The sequence below is a fragment of the Leiobunum rupestre genome, chromosome 2 (genome assembly GCF_980474605.1).
Source record: "Leiobunum rupestre chromosome 2, qqLeiRupe1.1.hap1, whole genome shotgun sequence".
Classification (NCBI taxonomy): domain Eukaryota; kingdom Metazoa; phylum Arthropoda; class Arachnida; order Opiliones; family Sclerosomatidae; genus Leiobunum; species Leiobunum rupestre.
In genome coordinates, this window is record NC_143385.1 from 39,988,576 (window position 1) to 40,012,082 (window position 23,507).

Sequence of the window (23,507 nt, forward strand, 5' to 3'; positions counted from 1 at the left end):
CCCCTTTTTCCCTCTTTTGCGAAGTCATGTGATTTCAGTGACCATCGAACGGGGTCCGTCAGTGATTAGGGCCTCGCGTTTCGTCAATCGTCATTTCGTTTTCGTCTCCTGAGCAAGATACTTCTCAATTTCGAGTCTCTTTTTCAACAGTCTTTTCCAAGGCTAATAAGCTATTGTAGCTTAATTTTCCAAGGCTAATAAGCTATTGTAGCTTAATTTTCCAAGGCTAATAAGCTATTGTAGCTTAATTTTCCAAACAGCCTTTTTCAAGGCTAATTTGCTATTTATAGCTGATTTTCCCACTGCCTTTTTGAAACCTAATTAGCTATTATATTTACATATACTATAGCTCTGCTTTATTCAAACAGTCTTTTCGAGACTACTAAGCTATTACAAGCTTCGTTTAGAATAGGTTTTAAATTAAGTTTTAAAATATGAGCACCCGAAAGTTTTTATCTGGGGCCCAAAAACTCCAGAAGCGCAAGAGAGAAGATGGTGTTGTTAGTAGTCAGAAAAGCGCAATGGAACGTTTTTTGAAATCGTCAGGCAAGAGGGTCATTCCATGACAAAACGCCCGACCCCTTTCGATTTTGCCCAAATTTTGTATACAAGGTTTTTTGGGCCTAAGAAAACGATTTTGACAGTTTCATAACGATCGGTTCAGCCGTTTACGAGATACAGCATACGCGTTTTTTCAAAAGTACGCCTTGACCCCCTAAATGTTTTCTACTATATCTTAAGACATAATTATCGCAAAATCACATGTAATACCTCATTTTAAAGACAATGCGCACCCTAATATGAATATTTAATCAGAGTTGTCATTTGACGTAAATGTCATTAAAATCTGGGCCTTTAAATAATTTGACCTTTGACCTTGCCCAGACACCTCAGTTGTAGGTCAACGATTTTAGCATTTTTAAAATTCCCACTATCGAATACATAATAATCACTCAAACTCTCAAAGTAATATTTGTAGTTTTCGAGATATTAATTTTTGAAATTTACCCCTCAAATTAATGAAAATGCTATTTTATACACGAAACTAGTTGACCTACTAAATAAATTAAAAATATTATTATTTTGGTAATTTTGAGTTTAGAATATCAAATACACTAATTCTTAAATTAAGTTGAGTTATTTACATATTATTTTTAGTTTTGCATGTTATCTGTAGACAGAAGACATCACTAAATTGCTTGTCCTTAGTATAGTCTGGCGTTCAATATTATTGTAGCGTATCTTACTGCACCCTAAAATGGAAATGTGCTAGATATCTCAAGAAAACCCAATATTGCTCTTAGTCATATCGATTACGTTTTTAATAACGTAAAAATGTTTTAATATCTTTTTAATATATAATAGTTATAATTGAGTAGTTAAATATATTAACAGCGATAATTGAGTAGCGAAATAGAATTTATTTAACTGTATATTCTCGAACAAAGCCCTGAAATGGATCGAAATTGTTCGTTTTGGAGAGACAGTAGTAAATGTCATTTGCAAACACTTTCGAAAACAGTTGGTATCAACAACCATCTGTCCGAGGATGACAAATTAGTTCTTAGCAGCCGAACAGCTATACCTATGTCCAAAATAAGAAACATATGTCGTCACCATGAAGAACTTTTTATGAAAAGGTATTCAACGAGTCAAAAGAAGTGTATGAATCCTTTTGGGACTCACGACGCTGAAAGAAAGAGTGGACTAAAAACTATTTCATTGGATTTGTTCAAAAAATTAAAGTTACGAGGAATTGAAGTTATCGCTGGAAATAAGTTGTGCATCCAGTGTTTTATGTCTGCTGGAAAAAAAGTAAAGGATGAACTCCAAATACAGTTGGACGTTTCAGAAGTTCACACTGCACAAGAATCACAAGAAAGCGATTCTTTTTCATTTAGTCAACCTTGTTCATCGGGAGATGCGACGCAAGACGACAAAGCTATAGCTTTAGTGGCAGTTAACGAAACTCTAATAAACTTGGGAGAATCTCCTGTTAAAAGAAGTAAGAAATATATTCAATTTGAAAGAATTTATATATGTATACATATATAAATACATATATTTTTTATTTTTTGTACAGAAGGTTTGTCATCTCGCCAAAAAACAATTCTAAGCAGGACTAAGTTAAACGCTGTGAACAATTCATTGAAACGCAAATTAGAAGAGTCAATGGAAATTTCTCTTGATGAAACAGACGATAATATGGTTACGGACGATGTTTTTAGAAAGCTCGAAGAACATCGATTATATGAGAATATTTTGAACGAACTGAGAGAGAAATTCAATAACTCCAAGACATCATACGGCGAAAAGCTTCAGATCCTGACCTTGTCACCATTTGGAATACAACGCACAATGGAGGAATTTGGAGCACCAGAATACATGGTCAAACGAAGCAGGAATCTTAAATCTAGTCAAGGAATTCTTTCGCTACCAGAGAAACAATCGAAGGGATTAATATTGACCGAAGACGTTAAATCAAAGGTCGTTGAATTTTACGAAAATGACGATAACAGTCGTATGACACCTGGACAAAAGGAGTTTGTGTCAGTTAGAAACCACGAGACAGGTCAAAAAGAACATCATCAAAAGAGGCTTGTACTGCTGAACCTGAGAGAGCTCTATAACAAATTCAAGGAAGAGCATGATTTGACGTTAGGATTTTCGTCATTTTGTTATCTACGACCACCTTGGTGTGTATTAGCAGGTTCGTCAGGTACACATTCAGTGTGTGTCTGCACCTATCACCAAAATGTCAAGCTAATGATATCAGCTCTACCGTCTCCTTGTCCTTTAAAATGTGATATCGATTTCATGGCGCTCACCGTGTGTGACACTCAAAACAGGAATTGTATGATGAGGGTGTGCAAGGACTGTCCTGGGAAAAATGGTCTACTTGAAAATGAATATTTAACGAACCTTTTAGAAGATTTTGAAAATATAAAGTTCATGCAATGGGTGACAACTGACAGCACAAAGCTCATGACCTTGAGCGAGACTGTTGAAAACTTTTTCGACTCTTTGGCCATTAAACTACTTGAACTAACGCGTCATCATTACACATCTAAGTCGCAATCTAATTATCTTAAAAAACTCAAAAAAACTCTAAAACCTGGTGACGTAATTGTTCTCGGTGATTTTGCGGAGAACTATTCCTTCGTAATTCAAGACGAAGCACAAGGGTTCCATTGGGACAATTCTCAAGCGACAGTGCATCCCTTCGTAATCTACTTCAGGGTAGTCGAAAACGGAGAACTTAACCACTTAAATTTTTGTATTATCAGTGATACCAGAACACATACAACCAATACTGTTCACAGTTTTTTAACTTATCTAATTCCAAATATAAAAACACATGTTCCTAATGTTAGAAAGCTAATTTATTTTACGGATGGATGTGCTGGACAGTATAAAAATAAATACAACTTTTCTAATCTCTGTTGCCACAAACAAGATTTTGGTTTGGACGCTGAATGGCATTTTTTTGCCACATCTCATGGCAAGGGACCTTGTGACGGAATTGGCGGAACAGTGAAGCGTAAAACAGCAAGAGTCAGTCTTCAGCGACCAGTGACTGGACAGATTTTGACTCCAACAGATATGTTTAATTTCTGCCTATCAAACTTCGAAAATATCAAGTTCATCTATGTTAAAAACGAAGAAATTGAGCGACAAAAGGAACTTTTAAAAGAAAGGTTTTCTAAAGCCATAACAGTAAAAGGAACTCGAGGGTTTCATAAATTCGTTCCGAAATCGTTAAATGAAATCATGGTTTCTCCGTTATCTAATGACGATTCGCTAACCACAGTTAAGGTTTCGACTTTAGAATTGTCAGATACTCGAAATCAAGCGGCTGAAAACTTTAAAGTGGGAAATTTGGTAGCCAGCGTCTACAAAGGCCAACTTTACGTTGGATTAATTGAGGAAGTATCAGAAGAGTTTGGAGACTTCTTTGTAAACTTTTTGCGTCCCCCTGGTATTTCGGACAAATACACGTGGCCCAGAAGGATCGATAGCAGTTGGGTGTCAAGTGAAAATGTTCTATGTGCAATTGAAATTCTTGTAGGTTTACCAAATTCGAAAGGCTATCAAATCAAAGAACACGATAAAAATAAAATTACCAAAGCCTTTTCCATGTATAAAGAAGTTTAAGCTGTTTTGTGTAAATAAAAAATTAATTGGTGTGTAAACTATAAAAATAAATGGTTTTGGTATTTCATTTTGTGTGTGGTGGGGTAAATTTCAAAAATTAATATCTCGAAAACTACAAATATTACTTTGAGATTTTGAGTGATTATTATGTATAGTGGGAATTTTAAAAATGCTAAAATCGTTGACCTACAACTGAGGTGTCTGGGCAAGGTCAAAGGTCAAATTATTTAAAGGCCCAGATTTTAATGACATTTACGTCAAATGACAACTCTGATTAAATATTCATATTAGGGTGCGCATTGTCTTTAAAATGAGGTATTACATGTGATTTTGCGATAATTATGTCATAAGATATACTAGAAAACATTTAGGGGGTCAAGGCGAACTTTTGAAAAAACGCGTATGCTGTATCTCGTAAACGGCTGAACCGATCGTTATGAAACTGTCAAAATCGTTTTCCTAGGCCCAAAAAACCTTGTATACAAAATTTTGGCGAAATCGAAAGGGGTCGGGTGTTAAAATTAAAAAAAACTAGGTCGTTTTGTCATGGAATGACCCAAGAGTCATAATGATAGTCCCGGGGAAAGCTTGGGAAATAAAGAGGGTTTAGAATTCGAAGGTGGTAATATTTCTGAGGTTCTTCCAAACGTCAGTTCTGCTTTAGACATTGCACTAAGTAATGAAGCCTTAAGGATGAATTTCTAGCTGAAATGTAGATGCCCTTTATACTTAATACTTAATTATGAAAATTGTATAATTGCAATGCCCAGTGATATTATTAACTTAAGTATAGCGAGAGTTAATGGAAGTGGAAAAGAAAGTCGCAAGCGATGCCACTAAAAGAATCAAATATTGAAATTAATCAATTAGCGTGTGTGGTCGAAAAGCCCCAACCAATATTAAATTTAGAAAATTTCTGCTCGCTTAATTGAGCCATTAGAATAACAGCGTGGGTGTCGCGATTTTCAAATAATGCGCGGAAGAAAAGTTGTTCAGAAAGAATATTGTCTACTTTAAACGCGGATGAACTGTACGCGGCGAAAATGTCCTGGATAAAGTTCAAGAGGAAAAGTTTTCATCCGAAATTAATGAATTAAAAACGACGGGAAATATTGTACAATTGTCTAAAATAGCGGAACTGAAACCATTTTTTGATGAATACAATGTATCGCGATTAGGGAGAAGACTACAAAAGTCAATGACACCCGATATTATTACCAAAACACAGGTTTACTCATTTATTAATCGATCAAGTGCATAACAGGTTATTTCATTGCGGATTAAGTTTAACATTAGCGGAAATTAGATCGTAAGATTGGATTATGGGTGGCAGGCAGGTGATAAAACAGATATTAAACAATTTTATTGTTTGTAAAAATTTGGAGAGCGAAGCCTATGAAAGAAATCACCGTTCCTTTACCCGAGGATAGGGTCGTAGAGTCTGCCCCCTTTCGTAGATTTCGCCGGTCCCCTTTACGTGCAAGGAGATAACGGCAAAGCGGGCGGTGCATCTCGAATTAACCTCGAGTGTGAGTACGGAGTCCTTTCTTTTAGCATTTTGACGTTTCAATTTATTCAGGCAACGCGAAATGTTTCAAAGATTTAGGGACACTTTGGAAGATGATTTAGAAAACTGAAATTTCCTATTATTTCGGAAACCACGGTATAATATGGAAATTTATAGTCGAGCGCGCCCCTTGGTAAGGCGGCTTTTACGAAAGTGTGGTTCGTACCGTGAAGATTGCACTTAAAGTGTTTAGGAAAAGCCCTTCTTGCTGTGAAGAGTTGACGACCCTTTTAATCTAAATAGAGGCGCAAATTAATTCTAGGCCGCTAACTTATCAGAGTAATGATTATTTTGAACTTGTTCAGTTAACGCCAGCGCATCTTTTAATTAGTAAACGGCTGACATCCCTGCCACCTATGTCAAAAGACAAAACTTTAAAAACAGGCAGAGATGGTAAAATTATATCCTGCGCACTTCAATTGCCAAATGGACGTATCGTTAGGAGAGCTATTAATTTGCTTTATCCGATTAAAATTAATTTAAAAAAAGTTAAAATGGTTAACGTTTGTGGGGGAGTTTTGGAAATACTGGGTTTTTTCTTTTTTAGTATTGTATACATGTTAGACACATTGACCTTGTACGGATTTTGAAATTCGAGTAGTCGCAGTTTTTCTCTAGAAAGAGACGGTTGCATCTTGTTGAAAAAGTAAAGTTGTTAAAATTTATACCTAAGTCATTTATTAGCGTCCCCCAATCATACCCGAAAGTGAGAGTTATTTGAGATAAAGACTGCAGCTTCCTCGTCCGCTAAAATTCCGTTTCGAAGTAAATACTGATCTGGGAGATGAGGTTTCAAATCGGCCATTAAATATCAAAATTGTCTCGACGTCGCTTGCTGAAATGCGTCAACAACGTATTTGCTATTGGTTGGAGATATCTGTTTCGCCAAATGAAAAATCGAAGACTTGTCACGAGGTGGTTTAAAGATGAAGAGATAGTGAGCATTTAAATTATGAATCTTTATTTCTTTTCCAGGATAAAAAAGGTTTTGCATTAGAATTAACACGGAACTGTTTCTGTGATGAGATCCTCGAATAAATAAATTGGTTACATCTTTGTTATTAGACATTTTATATTACCGTTACTTAACATCGAACATATAACCTTTGGTCTGTACTGCATCTTTAATAACCGTTAGGACGCGCGGGGAAAAATTGTTTCATATGTACGTTAATGACTTTGTAAGGTTTACAGAACATATTTGTTGTGGGTTAAGTTTGTAGGGTGGTTTGAATTTTAATTACTCGCCAAGCATGGCCATCTTGAATTATATTTATGATAACTTAAATTTGTGAAATGTAAATGGATTCAATGTTATTTTTATTAGTTAACCCACATCTTCCTGGACACACGCACTCCCCCCTCGTGCACATGTGTGTGTCGGAAGGCATGAAGGGGGAATCACGTTTCCCTCCCCCCACGAGCGCGTGGCAGGAGTTTTGAAAAAGGGTGAATAATTAATTAGCCTAATTATGGTCAATGACCTGTCAATCAAATTAACTAGGGTATGTGTTTACGTAAACATATTAATTAGTCTTTTTTGGCGGGAAAATTCTTTAGCATGTGTTTTGATGACGGTTAGGAAAGCGTGGGAAAATGTAAGCGTAGCGTGGATCAATGACCTAAACAAGCGGTATATTAGTGCAACTCTAAATAATTTTCCCGCCAAAATAGAGTAATTTTTATTGTATTCGGCATATTTTTTAGGGGTAAAGTTTGTATCGTTTTATTGGGCGAATTACCTGTTATCTTTATGTTAGGAAGCGTCGTAAGGATCATTGACCTAATCAAGTGGTGTATTGGTTCAACTCTTAATGTACAATTATGAAAAGCAGTAGACGCCAGAACATAAGTGTTAACCACTTTGCATTAAAATGTTTTATAACTTACCATAAATAAGTTTATAAGAAAGAGACATGAATAAATATAAATATTTTATTAAATAATAATTTTAAGGGCACCACCTCAAGTCTAATACGCGCATCTCCGCTGACAATGACGGGTTTATGTGAATCTCCCGATACGGTAGGGTCAGGCAGTCCAAGGGCGTCGGGGACGTGTGGGGTCCTATTTTTAGACATTTTTAATTGTATAGTAAACATATTAAAAGAAAACATAATTACTTCTGATAGGGCCTGTGTCAGCGTATTGGCCCTAAGTGGGTTAGAGTGTGCAATAACTTTTGGCTTTACCGGGGATTCGGGGTCTGGCTCTTGTAACCCATAAGGGCGGTGGCGCACTGGGAGATGTTAGCTCTGATCAAATGGTCCTATCTCCAACTTCGGTCAGGTTTGGGCTGGATACTGAGCTCAGGCTAACGGAGAGGGTCGGTGCAAACTGGCTGCCTCGGCGGATTGGGTAGCCAGCTGTGGGGCGGCGTTCCCCTTTAGGAGCTCTTTCCAAGGGGTTTGACTCTTTACCTACGTAGGTAGGGTGTCGGCTGGAGTTGCTACAGCATCCACTCTTAATCCCACTGCTGTGTGTGAAGTGGAGATTGGTCTACCCATTGGTGCTCCATCTGCTGGGTTGAGTGGCTTGCGTCAAAGGTGCGACCATCATTAGTAGGGTACTGCTACCCATGCTGGATTTGTCACCTGTCCGGGCTAGGTGGATGCTATGATGATAGGCCTCCGGTGGTATGGTCTCTGTTGCTAAGTACACCGGGCTATAAATTCTGACACACGGTGTCTGCGTATTATTTGTAATAGTATATTAGCAAAAGTACATTACTATTTTAATTTATTATTGAAAAGGTTCGTATTTAGACATTTTACAACTTACATTGCAGTACAAGAACGAAATGTGATAAAACATGAAATAATATCGTCTTTTTATACCCGTAAAAGGGAAAAAACTGGCCATCTTAACCTAGATAATTGATTTACTATTTCGATAGCTCGAGGTTAAGTTCGTGTATTGATTAATATTTTTTTCTTAAGAAATAAAGACATAAAAAGTCTACATTGTTTTGATAAGTTTATTAACAATTTACCACATGTTTATACAAAAAATATGTGTTAATAGAGTACCTACAAAACCGTTATGAATAAAAAACGCAAAATTAACATGTGCTTTGGAGTTTCCTATGCGTCCCGCTAAGGGATTTTGTAAATATAAATAGACGCGCGCGATTATTTGCAATTATTTCCCAACTTGCATACGACTCGAAGAAATTGTAAGTACATTTTAAAATTTGGGGAATCACTTTTTTAATGGGGGGTGTTTATTGTTAGGAAAATATTCTGGCACGATGAAATTTGACCGAAAAGTAATAGTTTATTAATTCAGTCTATTTTTTACACAATTTAATTTAGAAAATTTTTTAGAAGCAACCCGAAACAACCGCCTGTTCCCAGATCAATAAGGTCCGACGGCGTTCAGATTTCGGATATAAAGGGGATATTCAGAAAAGTCGTTTCCAAGTAGATGTCCCGACGAATCAGCCCTCAGCAGATTTCCAAGATTTATCACGCCACGAGGTTCTCGATAGTCCCTCAAAACAATCCACATTCAAACAAGTAAATGTTCCACCAAAAACAACGCCATCCAAGCCAGGTACATCTCCACAAGGTCCGACTAATCAAGTAGACGATGGGTGGAAGGACATAGTCATAGAGTTCTCCCACCATAAAAATTTCGGGATTAAAATTGCAAGTATTAAAAATTACTTATATTTAGACGTAAGGCGTTACGTAAATAATGATCAGCCAACCGCGACGAAAGACGGCGTGTGCGTGAAAAGAAAATCTCGAACAGATAACTATCCATTGAGAAATGAGAAGGTCGACATCTTAGCCGGTATGCGAGGCGAGGTTCTCGTTTACAAGAATCGTGGACGTGCCTAGTTTATGACGTTGCTATAACAATACAAACTGAATTGAATATTTACTCCGGACTTTAAAAAAACAATCGCCCTCGATTTAAGCACCCGTTTCAACCCAAAAAACGTTTACTCAATAAATAAGATCATTTCTAGTTCTTTCCGAAAGTACATATGTAAATCTATGCAATTCGAATGTAATTTTAAAAATTTAGACCAATTAAACCACGTGGATATCAGTAATCAGTTGACACGTATTTTCCAATCAATACTAGACAGAATCACGGCCGATAATGTAGGATACACCCGCGTCAGGATAGTGGTATTTTCCGATGAATTGCATGATGCAATAAATTTCCAATTAATGAATATTAATGAGTTGACAGCTGAGAGAATTTTAACGGGGATTGAAAAGGTAGCACAGTCCGTATAAACTATTTATTTGGATTACCCCCTAAGATTAATAATAATAATATTACAATCCGATAAATTGAAATCCTTATTTTCAAAATAAAATTTGGGAAAATTTAAATATTATTATTTTATTTAAACGGTACAGAATTCCAGTTAACGGCGTCACCTGGATCCACCCAAACATCAACAAGCACACACGGTTCTTGGACTAGCCAATCTACATTAGTCAACGATCAGGGCTTAGATATAACATATGAAATAACAGATAATTGCTCAATTCAAAGGAAAGAAGAAATTTTAAAAATTATTTACGGCAATCCATATTGGAGCCTTAAAACTCTACAATCAAAAGGCTGTACTGAGTTTAAACAAAAACTACAAGAAAAGATGGGAGGAGCAAGTTTCATCAGGTGGAACGAAATATGAAAAATATGCGTTCATTAACAAGGTCACTTTCGAAAGGTTCCAAGGAGCCAGGACACAGTACAAATGTATAAGAGTTCTACATTTACAGCAATGGGCTATCCAAGCCTCTCGCACTTTCATTGATCCAAATTTTAAATTTTAAGCAAGTGCACATAGGGTTTTGAATTTTAAAATCAGGCATGATATATCAAGCAGAAACGTCATTGAGCTCGTTAACAAACGACAAATACGAGACATTAATGCAATTTCGGAATCTGCCTCAGAATTTCAGAGTATGATAAAAGCAATTACACCAAAATACCACCCTGAATGTATTGTCAATACAGATCAGGCACAGTTCTTCTATGAGCTTACAGCAGGTCACATAAGGGAGAAAAACTAACTTTCGGATTTGCTAGATCGCCTTCAAACCTTGTTACCTAATTAGTATGGCTGGGAAGATTGTTGGTGACGTGTATTTAAGTCTGCAGGAGCGCTCAGGTCGATTGGGTCCCGTGGTGCAAGAAAATTTATTTGTTGCTGAAATTGTGACAGTGACATGCAGCGTATCTGGAAAGTTAACAACTTCCCATGTCGAATACTTTCTCGATAAAGTTCTCCTGAATTCACCGGAGGAAGACTTTCTTATGATTTTGGACTCTTGGCCGGGGCAAACTAACAAAGCAATTTATGAAAAACGATTTGGTGTAAATGGAAATCCCAAATGCGAATGGAACATAATCCCAGGGAAAACCACATCGATTTGCCAACCACTTGACATAACATTTCACCGACAATTAAAATAAATAAATAATGAAATTTATTCTACAGCCACACTTTACTTTTCGGCTGAAAATCCAGTGGATGAAATCACATCAACGAACAATATAATTATGTTACATTCATTATTCCATAATAAATTTTTCCGCTCCAATATTTCGTCCGGACTTTGTAACAACAAGCCACTATACTACTCTGTTAAAGAGGCTTGTTTTACACCAGTAACTCACTTTCATGTACACGACCTGACTGCACCAAAATTCGATTTATGAAATGTGCTCATTGCAGCGAAATTTTATGCTTTGTCTGCTTCTACTACGACTACCACATGCATTTTTAGCATTTTATTTTTCCTAATACCATTTTGTGTTTTCAAAAATAAAATTATTTTTACTACTTTTTAATCTACTATTTCGAAAATTATTTCGATTTTACAAGGCCGTGAACTGTTTACATGTAATTATCTTAAATTACCCGAAAATATTAAATTTATTAGCACTTACCATATTTAATAATCATTTATCAAAATTACTTAAATTTACCCATAGTATTAAACTTTTACCAAATTATAAGATTTTATCTTAATAAATTGGCAGCTCTCAAATGTAATGAATTTATATATTTTTAGGTTTTCATCTTTTCGTATTTTACTAACAATCGACTTGGTCCAATTTAGATGAATTTACTCAAATTAGTCGTAACTTACCGAACTTTAATCTATCTTACCGATTTTCACTCGGATTTTCCGAAATATATTAATATTTACCTTAAGTTATCAGTAATTGCCCAAATTAATCGACTTTGTCCGAAAACCTCCAAGCCGAACCACTATTGCTGATACCTCTTCCGGTAATCCTAAACCATTTCAGCAGCCTTAATATAAAGTGGCTGATCAAACGTTACCACGCGAGACTTTTGTTTATATCTTTGACATTGTTCGAGAGTGAATGTAAGCGAAGTTTAGATTGTAGAGAGATTCGTTGGATTTAGATTTACAAATAGTAATATCAAGACTTTGCTTATTTCAAACTCTGTATCATTGCTCGTTGCTATTTGCATATAGCCACTCCATTCCGGGCTGGAACAATGATGTTTCCAAACATCCAAGTTAGATCAAGGTTTAGAATCTTTTCAACCCTGATCGGTGAGTTTTGTTCGAGAATGTCTTTAATAAAAACATTTGCTTGATTTCTATTTTACCGAAAGAACCAACCACGTCCTCTGATATTTTTTCATTTTTTCTTGGTACTACACATGACATCTTAATGGAGGACGATGGTGTTATACACATTATACCTCCCATACTATGAAAAGTACCAAATCCATCTAATGTATGTGTATTAACATCCGCATTGACAAACACAAATTGTTTATATGAGTTATCTGAAATTTGGGATCGCCCGAGCTTAAGATATTGTTCTCATATTTTAGTACTTCTTGATAGCTACTGTATTTCCCTAAGCTCGACAACAATTCAATAACATACCGAGAAGCGAAGTGCTTGTAGAGGTGATTTGCTAGTCCTAGCTGAATTGACGATAGAAATGATCTAGGTCGGGTTACAGATAGCATTGAGTGACCAGTTGCGTTTAGTATGATTTGCAATGATTTAGTCATATTTTCTGGGGATGAATCCTTTTCTAATTAGGTCTTCAGAAGGGTAAATTGAACAGTCAAATACCATAGATTGAATGTCCTCCCTAATAATCTTTCAGTTTTAAGTATTTTGTACTATACGCTACTTCACCAGCACAGAAACTATTAAATTTATCCTGTAATTCCTTTAACGAATATTGACACTCATCGTTGTTGCCAAGATAATTACAAAGGGCCTCGAATGCAACTTGGCGTTTCTCATCGGTAGATCGTCCTGAAGGTCTCGAATCAAGATTTTCTTTCAAATATTTGGTATAGCAACCTTTGTGGTACCGTGCTTCAGCTGCTACTTGATCGATGGTGCTATCCAAACGCAATTTCACGGTTCTAGACCATTCGTCACCTCGAAGCTCAGTACGATTTTCGAGGGTTGATTTAATTTGCATTGTTTCTACAAAGCGATACTGAAACATCTTCGCCACACAATAAACAATGTTGTTTAAAATCGAAGGTAGGTGTCTTCGACCTCAAAACTGTATTTTATCTTCTATTTTGTTAATGTACCGTTCACGAGTATATTCCCTCCTGCAGTATTCATGTAATCGAAACTCGGATAATTTTCAAGTTTTTCATGTAAGCCATCTTTTCTATTCATACTAGCATTAATGGGATTAGTTAATCCTCTAGTAAATAAAACCGTTTTTTTGGTATTTAATATCTCGCAACATATTACACACTTTTCTTCCATTTTATATTAAGAGCAAATATCGAAGAACGTTTGATAGTTTATTTCACTTCTTTCAATTTAAAAACCAAAACGAAAGTGACCATTTGTTCGGCCAACTGACGTGTTCAAGTGGTGAACATAGTCCAAAAAACTCTTATCTGTAAACATTCTCTAATGGGTTTGCCACGGGTATAAAGTCAAATTTCCAAAAAAAAAGATGTCACTTTGCTCTCTCCCACGTTTTATGGCAGCTATTTTAAAAATTACACCACACTATAATTAGCTCCTTGAATATCTCGACAGACTAAAAGTGAAGATTCTTCATTTGAATATTTTTTTTCGTAAAATATACAAAGTAGATGGTGTTCAATAAATCTAGTTTTCGGAGAAAATAGCATTAAAAACGAAAATATTTCAAGTACAAATATTAAATTGTACATATCACTCTTCACATCGCGTCATAAAGCTATAATTTTTTTCGAAGTAGGCTAAAACTTCCTGGTCGGATTGTGCACTTCCGGTCTGTCGCACGACAAACAACTATAAAATAGAACTTATGAAGGATGTCTTAAGCTAAAATTTGAGCCATACAGTGTCTCGATAAGCTAAGTAGCACCAGAGTTACCCGTATTTTTAGGGATTTTGGCCACCATTTACCAAGATGGCAGACATTCCTTCACCGGGAGAATGTGGGAGACTAAACCACGTGAAAGAGCACCCCAAAATCTAAAAATTCCCAAATTTTCAGCTTCATGTTAATTTGTTCCGGGTCAAAGTCTATTGTTTCTGTACTATAAATCTAAGCCAAAATTTGTAATGGAAATTATGTGCATTTCGATACTCTTACTAAATCTTCAACTTCATTGTAAACTATCTGGATTAGCAAAGTTATACGGGTCATTTCCTGCGATTTCGGGGGATGTTGAAAGGTTGTTTAGCATTGCGGGTTACCTCAAAAGGGCAAGAAGAGCGAGATTTTCATCAAAGAAGAAACAAGTAATTATATTTTTTCGAGAATACGCCTTGGAGAATTAGGAAAGAAATAAAAAGTTTTCAATTCGATTGAAACTTTGTCACTGGTTATATAAAGTTGTGATATACATTTTTAAAAGTTAGTAAAAATGTTTAGGTATTAACGTATCTTCCACTGTACTTGACGTGAATATCAAGGCGTTCAATATATTCGGCCTACCAACTCTTCTGGAAAGGAACAACGGCCCACTATTTAATTCATATGGATTCGCAGAATACCTCTCTCACCTCGGAATTAAACATCGAAAGATTACTTCAATTTGGCCACAAGCAAATGAAAATGCAGAAAGGTTTATGGCCTGGCTAATAGTTGGCCCCAACGGCTATGCAATCGTATGGGCCCCCAATTTGAGTTGGCCCCGATCTGACCGGCGATCGCCGGTTAGCCGCCCGGGCCTGTTTATGCCCACTCTTAACCAATCTCTTCGTTTCTCCGAAATTACAGTAAAAAACTTGAGACGACTGGTGTTCCACCATCACAGATTATGTTCGGTAGATCACTTCGCGGTAAACTCCCCTCATTGGTCACTCCAACATTTGCCAGTGAAGCGATGCGAAGTCCAAACAATGTAAACATTGCGATTTTTATATCGGAGATAAAATTCTAGTGAAAGCACAACGTGATGATAAACTATCCCCGTACTTCCGTCTTGAACCTTTTAGCATTACAGCTGAGCGAAATGGGCAAAGAATAACTCGAAACGTGTCTTCTACGCTGACGCCGAAGTTCCAAACTCTCCTAAAGGTTCTTTGACTGTAGAATTTAGCGAAGTGCAAAATCAGCAGGAGGATGTTTCATATGAACAATCAGCACCTGTTCAGGAACCTGCTCGTTATAATTTCATGTCTCAAATTACCAAAACCAGGAGACTAATTTAGGAAATATAATATCCCTTTGTTTGTAAAGAAAAGGTGAATGTGGGGTTCTGTACATTCATTTATCTAATTAACATTGTAATTTTATCTCCCTTATTAAAAGTATGTGGCAGATGACGGGTGAAACCTAAAAAGATAATTCCTGATTCAATATTTACTACCTGTACCGTGCAAAGCTATGTAACGGATTGTTCCTAATAAATATGTTGTTTTAGTTTATTAAACCGGGTCTATTTATTAAACTTACAAACATTACAAAGATAAATTGGATAGGCATTACCACACATCATAACAACGACACCAAACAAATTCATTGAACATCAGGGCAAGCTGAAAATGCAAAAGTTTATTCAACAAAATATTGCATCCGAAAATTCAGCCAATATCGAAGGAAAACTACAAAAATGTAATCACACGGCTGAATAGGTGATTGACTTTCCTTGCAAAAGATGTAGGCCTATATTATCTATGATTGATGTGTTACAAAAGAAAGTATTGGGCGTCGAAAATCGATCAAATTCGTAATTTATTACAGGGTTAGAAACAGGAAGTCTAATCTTCGTGGAAGATCAATCTCTCAAGATTCCATATGTGAGAAAACTGATCATGACAATGGGCAGACGTAATACAACTAAACCTGAGAAAAATTGCAAAAACCACCTAACTCTAGAGAAAACCTTGACATAGGATTGAGGAAAATCCGAAACCTACACTAAAAGTCAACATTGAAGTAAAGGTTTTTGCTTCCTTCACATGCATCTAACTCTTAAATGAATTTCATAGGTATTTTAAGTAATTCAAATTTTGGTTTAACTTCAACTAATTATATATATGGTTACTTAAATCCGAAAAAGTTTCAGAAGGTGTCTGTCAGTCTTGCCACTCAGGTGCAGATTTTTTCATTGTGTTTAGTTCTTAAACCAAGTAATTAATGAATTTAGTCTTTAGCTCTTTAGTAAAAGTGTAACAACTGTAATGATATTTGGTTTAATCAACAACGAGAGGTTAACAACAACGTGAGTTTATTACGGACGCCATCTTACAACTGCCTAACTGTTTTATTCCGATGCGCGCGCCACCTAGAGGCGGTAGGCCAAACTATGAAAATATCTAGAACTGATATCACTACATCTTTCCTCTCAGATGGTTTCTTTACCAAGCATTTAAAATGTAATAACATAATTTAATTTGATTATACTGAAGTTTAACTTTAACTTCTAAACATGAAATAAAACTTAATTGAACGTGACGTTGAATATAATGTTCAGCTTATAAATCAAGTTTATGTGGCTTGCGTTTCACTCTTTCCGACTTTCTTTGTGGAACGGAAGTTGACCGGTTTGGCACTTGTGCTTGACGATCTCGGGGTGTGGAGATCTGAGGTGTGGAGATCTGCGGTGTGGAGATCTGCGGTGTGGAGATCTGCGGTGTGGAGATCGGCGGTGTGGAGATCTGCGGTGTTGGAATGGTTTCAGATGTCTGACTTTGGACGCCACGTCGTTGTGTAGCTTCACTCTGGACGGAACCCGAAATAACTCTTTTAGCTGTGTGCAAAGTCTCAGACGTTTTCAACAGTTGATGTCTATTTCGACGCAATATTGCTCCGTCTGTAGTTTCAACCACATACGAACGTATGGCGACTTTCTTCAACACCTTCGCTTTCCTTGTCCACTCTCCTTGACTGTGAATTCGAACCACTTCACCCGGTTTGAGCTCCGACAGTTCTTTTCCCTTTGTTGTTTGCTTTTGCTTCTTCGGATAAGTAACATTGCTTGCTTTGACGACGTAAGGTAGTCTTGTTCTACAATTTCGTCCCATGAGTAATTCCGAAGGTGATTTCCCACAATGCAAAGGAGTGTTCCGATAACTAAGAAGTCCAAGTTCAAAATCCTCATTGGCGTCTATAGCCTTCTTCAAAAGTCGTTTCGCTATTTGGACTCCTTTCTCTGCTAAACCGTTTGACCTCGCGTATCGCGGACTAGAAAGTGTACTCTTGAATCCATAGTCGATTGCAAACTTACGGAATTCAGATGAATCGAAGGGTACATTGTCGGACAGTAATTCCATTGGAATTCCATGGCGGGCGAATACTCGTTTGAGACTTTTTATTACTACATTTGCCGTAATTGTTTTAAGAGCTTCTACTTCAAGGTAGCTGGAAAAAGCGTCTATGACTACAATGTAGTTTTTTCCATTAAGCTGAAACAAATCTGTCGCGACTCTGTCCCAAGGACGATTCGGCGTATCACGCATAATGAGTGGTTCGTATTTTTGCGAGTACTGAAATTTATTGCATGTGCTACAACTCTTGCTTCGGCAATCGATGTCCGAATTTATGTTGGGCCAATAAACTGCCTGTCGAGCTCTTCTCCTACACTTTTCGATACCCATATGTCCATCGTGTATGACATCGAGAATCCGGCTTCTAAGGCTGACTGGTACAACGATCCTAGAGCCTTTGAGAATCAATCCGTCAAATTCAGTTAATTCCGATCGAACTGCTGCGTATGCGGAAATAGTAGCGTCTGAAGTGTCCCATCCATTTCTCAAATGATTTTTAATTTTATTTAACACGGTATCTTTCTCAGTTTCCTCTCGAAGACGTCGTAACATTTCACCACTTATTGGCAACGCTTGAACCACCGTGTTAATATGAATTTGAACTTCGTCGTTTACGTCACCTTCACCTGGCTTAACTGGTAAACTTGCTCTTGATAACGCATCAGCTATTACTAAGTCTTTACCAGGAGTGAACTGCAACTTAAACCGGTATTTCATGAGCTTAAGAAATAAACGTTGCAGTCTTGGAGGAACTTCGGCTAGTACCCGTTTCGTCATTGCGAGAAGTGGCTTATGGTCGGTTTCCAGTATAATGTCCTTGCCATAAATATAGTTGTGGAAACGTTGGCACCCAAATACCAATCCTAAGCTCTCCTTTTCTATTTGAGCATACCTCTTTTCACACTCTGTCAACGACCTGGACGCGTATGCTATTGGCTTCCACTCACCAGAGTATTCTTGTAAAAGAACAGACCCGAGACCGTGTCCCGACGAATCCGTGGAAACTTTCGTGTTTCTCAATGGGTCGTAGAACTGTAACACTGGTTCGCTGATCAATACATTTTTTATATACTCCCACTCTTTGTCGTGTTCAGGTTGCCACTGAGGATCAACGTCTTTCTTCAAGTAATTTCTGAGATTAACTGTGTTTGCCGATAGGCGTGGTATATACTTTCCTACAAAGTTCACAGTTCCAAGAGCTCGTTGCACGTCAGCCCTATTCTGTGGCTTCGGCATTTTCACTATAGCTTCCACTTTTAGCGGATCAGGTCGAATCCCTTCACTACTGATAACTTCTCCCATGTACGTTATTGACTTTTGACGAAATTCACATTTATCGGGATTTAGAGTAGCGTTTGCGTCGTCTAATCGTCTTAAAGCTTCGTGCAATCTTGTATCGTGTTCTGCAATGGTCTTTCCCCATACTAAAACATCGTCGTGCAGCGGCCTTGCGCCTTCCGCAGTATCAAATATTTGACTGTAAGCTTTGAAGAAAATCTCTGGCGCAATTGAGATTCCAAACGGTAACACCAGAAAACAATACCTTCCAAACGGAGTATTGAATGTAGTTAAAGGTTGACTCTCCGCATCCAAGGGAATTTGGTAGAATCCGGAGGCGGCATCCAGCTTAGAAAAGTATTTCGCTCCAGCTAGTTCAGACTGGATATCTTCCTTAGTCGGTATTTGATGATGTTCTCGGCATATGTTTTGATTTAAAATTTGAGGATCAAGACATAAACGTAATCTTTTATTTTTCTTTTCGAGTATTACCAAAGGGCTAACCCAGTCGGTCGGTTCGTCGAATAATTCCACTTTCTTCAAGGCGATCTAATTCTTCTCGCAGTTTGCCCCGTAAGGCGTACGGTACTCTCCTAGCGGGTACAATAACTGGAACGGCGTCTGCCTTTAACGTGATATGACACGTAGTTTGCAAACATCCGATTCCCTTAAATACGGAGGGATATTTCTCGGTAACTTCCTTCCGTAAGGTGTCACTGTCTCTCGAGACTTCGTTCACGTGTGTTAGACACTTATTGGTATCTTCAAAAGTAGTTTCTATCTCCAAAGCTTTTCTAGCGACTATACCCAAAGCTTCGCAAGTTTGTAATGAAAGAATTGGTGTTTCGCCTTTATCGACAATTACAATTGACGTAGCCACATTTTTGGAATCTACCATGATATGTAACAGAAACTCTCCGTAGGAATTTATCATGTACCCTCCGTAAGCCCTCAGCTTTAATTTTCGTCCAATTACTCTTGGCTTAGGCCTAAAGGAATCGTAAATATCCTTGGGTAAACAATTCACTTGAGCTCCAGTATCGACCTTGAACTGAATTATCTGTTTATTAAATTTGATCGGAACATACCAATCTTCGCAACTTATTTCTTTGCGACATTGAACTGTATCTATTATGAAGTCGGATTCGCTGTCTGTCGATCTGGTTTTAACTTCGCTTACAGCCTTTTTACTTCGGCATACTTTGGCAAAATGGTTCATACCGTCGCATTTATGGCATTTTTTACCATAAGCAGGGCATTCGTTTCGCTTGTGCGTATTCGAACATCTATTGCAACTTGTGATTACGCCGTCTTTACTATGCTGCGTCGTAGGCCCTTTATTATTTACCGTCTGTGAAGACGTAAACGGTTTCTTTCTATTTCGCTTCTTACGCGACTGCTTGTTTCGGACGAAATCAACATGTGCTTCGGATGAGTCACCCGCAACTGACTTGTCTACGCGCTGCTCTGACCAAGTCTTAACTTGAAGCGCCAAATTTTCAGCAGCCCGGCAAAGGTTCAATGTTCTATCAAGAGTTAAATTGTCTTCTGCCAATAATTTAGCACGCATATGAGATGGCACTCCTGCTATTATTTGATCTCTAATCATCGATTCCTCTATAACTCCAAAATTACATGACTTCACTTTTTTCCTCAAGGTCACCAAAAATTCATCAACAGACTCGTTTTCTGACTTTGTTAAATTTCGGAAAACCCAACGCTCATAGCTTTCATTCTTTTTAGGCGTACAATGGGCCTCGAACTTGAGAACGACATTCGCATACGTTTTAGGGGTTTGAGCATCGAAAACAAAAGTGTTATAAACATCTATCGCAGACTGACCTGCTACAGTTAGCAATAAGGCTATTTTCTTACTGTCAGATCTTGCGGTGCTTGGAGACGTAGCTTCTTCAAAAATTTCGAACCGCTGTATAAAAACCTGCCATGCTTGATTGGCGTTGCCGGTGAATTGTAGTTCGTCCGGTTGTCGTAGACCCTCCATTCTCTTTCAAATTTTAGTTAGATTAGAATACGTTGAAGGCGAAGAGTTAATCGTAAATTCTGGCACCATGTAATGATATTTGGTTTAATCAACAACGAGAGGTTAACAACAACGTGAGTTTATTACGGACGCCATCTTACAACTGCCTAACTGTTTTATTCCGATGCGCGCGCCACCTAGAGGCGGTAGGCCAAACTATGAAAATATCTAGAACTGATATCACTACAACAACTGAATTGTAAATGTACCGGAGAGAGGGTATAACTTCACCTATAGGTACTAAACCTACGCAGATATTTACGCTTAAAATGGATAAACTCTTCAATCTTCTAAATGGCAGGAGGCCACGCGAAGGAATTTTCCAAAACTCAACACAGCTACATATATTATGTATTGAGTGATTTTATTACTAAAATACATTTATTAATGTTAATAAATAAAAATAGAAACTGCCCTGGGGCTCTATTATGAGACAGTCGCTAAGAGATCTAACGACCAAAAATTGTCACTATCGGAAAAAATCGTCGGTATAGGAAAGTTTTGCAATTCTAAGGCGATCGGTAGGAAAAATAGTCGGTAATAGCCACTGAAAATTGTCGTTAACGTAAATACTGGGTTAGAGCAGACTTTAGATTCACTAACCACCTAATTCATTCATTTTTAAAATGGCCGCGAATTGCCTGAGACTGGAAATTTTAGTTTTAGCCGCTGAAGAAGAAGAAAACCAATTATTTAGGAGATATTTTCGACGACAAATAGTGATTAGAGAAAGGGCTCAAGCTTTTGAACTTTGTGATTTATTGTATAGTCTTTGTGATACATTAGCAGATCGCTTAACCGTAAAAAACCCTTAGGACTACCAAGGTATTATTTTTTTATTTATTGACAAAATATTAATCCATTTTCTTTGATTGGATACTAATTACATTGCGCTTTTACGCAGTTGGCTCGTATCAACTTGCTGAAGCTCAAGATTTATTTCTTGCTGTCAGCCAGTCTACAGTAAGTCGATGCGTTGCCAATGTAAGCCGTGCTATTGTGGAAATACTAATGCCACAATACATCAGTCCTCTAGTCCATTTGATTGATCAGGGCGAGATGTGTAACGGCAACGCCAACGGGGGGATACGTGGGGACAAGGGTGAGGACACTCGTTGGGGGATTGGTGGTCTTCCTCAAACGGCCATCCACAAACTTACAGGAGTACGCCACTACTCCCGGCAATACATTAAGTTCAAAAAGTCCGAGGATGAGGAAATGGAAAATAAAATAGGGTATGTTGTAAAATGATGCGTACTATTAAATCAAAGGGGCTACTTTAATGGTAGATGAAGATTTAGCCAAATTGCGGACGCGACCCACATTGCTATTGTCGCACCACCAACTGCAGATGAGGAGTATCGGAAGCATTTGTATGTTAATCGAAAGGGCTTCCATTCTATTAATGTTCAACTTGTAAGCTAATGATACATTTACTGTGACTGTATTATTATTAACATAAATTTAAATTTTACCAACAGATTTACAATCATAATCTAATTATTATAAATGCTAAATTTCCCGGTTCCACTCACGATTCCCACATTTTTAAGATGGCACAGGTCCCGACATATATTGAACGGAACTATTCCTGGTTAATTGGTAATATTTGATTTAAATAGTGTCAAAAACTTTTTTTATTTAATTAGGATAATAGTACCTGTTATTCTTTGGACTGGGAAAAAATTGTACACAAATTGCAAAAAGAATCAGCAATTCTATTAACTCCACTTGCAATTTCACGGATAATTTTAAGTTTTTGATCTTAACTCTCCTTGAGGTTTTCACTGGCTTATGTAATGTTCATTTCGTGCTATAATAATAATATAATATAATACTTTTCTTTGTCGGCCTTTTATCATCACTTGATGGTCAAAAATTGCAGAAGTTGGTTCTGGAAACAATGTAGATTAATACCCAGAAATTTTATGCAACCACAAGTAGGATAATAAACATAAATATAAGACTTTCAGTTCTCCAATTGCGCATTTCTTTAAAGACTACCCAATTGCGAAGCAAAAATCTTAGTGTCATACTGAAAATGAATAAATAGATCTATTGCGCAATATAGGAACTAAGAAGAAGAAAATACCCCGAGTACTATATAAGGAGTTTTATTTTCCGTACAATTTCATTCCGAATTTGTGAGTATCTGACGTCTTGGAATACATATATAATTTATATATAAAACATTATCTTAATATCGAGATTCTGTTGAATGAGTACTACATGTTCAAGAATAGCAGTAACGTTTCTCCGGTTTCTACCACGAAAGGAATGTTGGTATCCCCGGACTGCATATCATTATCGGGGTCTTAGAAGGAAGCGTCGGCATAGCACTAACTGAAAGTCAATTCAAGCAATTGTGGAAAGCGAACGAGGAAATAACTTAATTCTTGGAATACTATTCTATCACACTCTCGACGTGGTTCTTCGAAGGATCGGAAGCGAGACGGGTAGAACTGTGCAATTTTCAAGACCGCAGAGTAATGGACGTCAGGGAAATCGTTCTTGGCACTGGAACCAATTACGGCATGCCATGCACTACCTGACCAAGCGTGGATTCACTTTGACGCGGTACCCCTGGAAGACGATGATTTACCATAACAAAGTCAAACTCGCCTTCAACGGTACACTGCAAATTTCAAGAAAGTGTATCTATGATATGTTCTTACACTTTCATGTGTTCTTATGGTTTTTTTCTCTCTTTAAATGATTTAGTGTTCTTGAAATATAAATTGGATTTCAGATATCA